A 3,621-nucleotide genomic window follows, 5' to 3' on the forward strand; every position below is an offset into this window, starting at 1 on the left:
TACAGTGCCCTGTGGGTCTGAGATACACCACGTGTCCAATCAGGCAAAGCCATAGCTTTTACACCAACACATTTAACCTTCGTGCCAGTTTTTTTTTTTCTTCTTCTTCTAAAATTTCAAAGGCCTTCAGGTATAGCAGACACCGCAATTTACGACCCTTATTTATGGATTTTAGATGAGGAATTCCTTTGTTCCAGCTGGATACAGTAATGTTCGGTAACACTCCATAATAAGGTGCCATAATAAATAGCAAACTAGTAATTACCTAACCCTTTGTTAATTGTTACTAACATATCTATTTGGCACAAGTTAATAGTTTTTTAATCATTAATTAAATATTAGTTGTTTGCATAAAATCTTTATGTTAATGTTTCAGCAAATCTATTAACTAATATTGTATTAATATGTGTTAATAGTTAACTAAATGTCTTTTTGGCACTAATTAACAGTTATTTCTTGCATCATTTATATGTTTATTTGCAAACTATATGTTAATAGAAAAGTTAATGACTTATTATTATTTAACTAATTGTTATTAAACTGTGCTTCTGCCTATCCCAATATGAACCGCTCTCCATAGGACCCTTACAATAGATAGATACTTTATTGATCCTCAAGGGGAAATTCAAGAAAAAAACACGGAGCTACCTTGACATGCTGCCACTGTTGTCGGTGCCGGAACCGCTTGCAATAAAGTTGGTTAAGCTTAATTAATATATTAGTAATATATAACTATCAGTATGGGGGACCCTTATAATAAAGTTGGTTACGCTTAATTAATATGTTAGTAGTATATAGCTATCAGTGTGGAGCCCCTTATAATAAAGTTGGTTAAGCTTAATTAATATATTAGTAATATATAACTATCAGTATGGGGGACCCTTATAATAAAGTTGGTTAAGCTTTATTAATATATTATTAATATATAACTAGTCAGACGGTGAAGGGACTGAGACCAAAACTGGCTTATCACATTTATTCCTTAAGGAAAAGTTAAAACAAAACAACAAGTAGTTGAATGGGCTATATTACATGCGTCATTTCTATACCATCACTGTCAGCCCTACTAGCAAGGGAGACATGCGACATGGAATGTTCAGGTGCACAGAACAACAGTTTATTAATATTCTGAGACTCACTAAACACTCACAGATGTAGACCATACGGAGGTAATGCATAAACATAATGCTAAACTAATGTACATTCATTTCCTGCTAGACTGATTTGCACTTTCCATGCACACTAAGCTAAACTACACTGAATGCATGGAAAGTTGCTAGCGGAATTTGAAGCTAGTCACGTTAGACTCAGGGCCCTATTTTATTGGTCTGAAACGGAAGTGTCTTCGCGCAAAACGCAAGTGACTTTGTGGGCGGATCTTGGGCGCTGATGCTATTTTACCGGCGGGATATTAGGGGAGTTCGACTTGCGGCAGATCTGTGCAGATCTGACTTGATGTGATGCATGCTGGGTTGAACACATAGACAGTAAAAGAAATGGACGAACAGACTCCGTCGTTTTCAATGGGAGGGCACTGAGTCAAATAGAACGATTTTTCAGTTGGTCCCCCCAGTACTGCGCAGACTCACACTTAACTTCGTGACGTTAGCCATCGAACTGAATCTTGTAACTCATATGATAGATACACAGAAATTCTTCTCACACTTCCTTCGCCTTCAAAGTCATCAAAGTTAAACATTTATTTATGTATTATCATCCTCACCAAGTCGAGTTAATGTTGAAGCTACCACACATGATCATCTTCAAAAACAGTCATGCTAAAACAAAACAAAGTTATAGCCTTGAAGCTAATCTTCTTTCCACTTTTCCGACCTACGGTCAATCCATCGAAAACCTCTGAAATGATTAGTGCCCTTTTTAAAAAAAATTAGGTTTACTTTTTTATTATTATTAGGTTCCCTCTGTGTAATGCTTTACCTTAACATACTGTCTATTATGCTAGGTTTTGCTTATGAGTTACCGTCAGACAGTAAGGTGGACTGAGCTTCTTATCCAAACAATACGGTTATCTCCCTACGGCGCGAAAGAGAGATTACGTCAAAGCTAGCTTCCCTCCAACCGAACAAGCTAACCGTTCTTCTTACGGGTAACCAACGTTACGGACGAGGTAGTGGAGTCTGTTTTGCCTTTGTAGTGTTTATGTGGATTACACAGAAGCTACAATATCGGCACAGGATATATGTTATATGAAGTTATGGTATTTCAAAAAAATCCTACAATGAATGGACTTCTATGGGAGTTAGCAGAGAGGTAGTCCCTCCAGCCTACGTCGATTCTTCTACTTCCGGGAATTCGCCTGCCCCCTTGGTTGAACCAGAGAATGTCTAATAAGGGGAGAACTGCCACTCTCGGAAAACTTCCGGTTTCTGAACTGGTTGCAGTTCCTTCTGTGGTTCCACATGAGGGCGCTCGTCCACGAGTGCAGAATGCATAGAGGTCTATGGAGCTGTACCCCTCAAAATCCACTTTTCTCGGGATATAATTTTTTTTGAAGCAATTTGAGTATTGTATTCGAAAGGGGAGGGAAAGAAAATACACTTGGTTGAGTATTATATTTTTTAAAGTCACTTAATTGTTCTAAAAAGCCTTTCAAATGTGTCAATGACGTCATTCATTAGCACAATGCTAGCGTGTTATGTGCAACAACGACCCAACCTGTAAGAAATCAAAAGGACATAAGTACTCGTTCATTCAACTTTTGACCTATAACCCATGTTGAAGTTATACAAACTACAATCAAATCTGAGAACCATTGACTCCCATTCATTCTGCACTCATGGCGATCGCCCCCAGTGGAACTCTGGTGGAACTGCATCCAAAATTCGGTACAATGGGACTTAATACAGAGTGGCAAGGCTCTCCGTAGACGGGCTCTGGTTGAACACAATGCATACTGGGATGGACGCAATGCATACTGGTTAGAAATTCTGTCCGACTTCTGTCAGCCGGGGAGGGACTTACCACCGTGACACCATGTCACATGGCCTTAAAATATCGCGGGAGTCTTACCTAGCTGTTCATGGGCTTCGTAAAAACCTTTCTCCGAGTGAAAACATCATCATTCCGCGTCATTCACGTCACTTAGGGCTGTATTTTCGGTCACCAGCGCATGGCGTAAAGTTCGTTATTCACTGGCGCGAAGTTGAATTCGTTATTTTGCACCTTTATTTTTTAAGCATTGCGCCCAGGGGTGTGGCAATTAACAACCTAGGGAGGGACCTGGCGCATTGTCTAAAAATCGCTATCATACACCACCTAAACCTGGTCAGAAGTCAATGGCGAGTTGTTCATATGCTATTTTAAGAGCGCATGTCAACAGTCATATTGGCAGGTGCACGCACCATCCTTCTATCATTCATGAACGCACACCAGCGCACGTCCATGCAAAGCATTACAAATTGCACGATTACAATGGTAAACATAATTAGAATAAAGATATTACGAAATACTGTACATCTCATGATGAGTAGTTATTCACCATCATTTGCAAATTGGTAATGACGGTTAAAAGTGATTAGGGGAGAGGCGAGAGACACATATGGAGCACAGCTGAAGACGCACTGTCACGAGATATAAGCAACTCCTCTGCAGGATAAATGT

This window comes from Alosa pseudoharengus, unplaced genomic scaffold (genome assembly GCF_046254945.1).
Source record: "Alosa pseudoharengus isolate Yale_2024_CS ecotype anadromous, Long Island Sound unplaced genomic scaffold, YU_APseudo_1.1 YU_APseudo_1.1_scf_5, whole genome shotgun sequence".
Lineage (NCBI taxonomy): Eukaryota > Metazoa > Chordata > Actinopteri > Clupeiformes > Clupeidae > Alosa > Alosa pseudoharengus.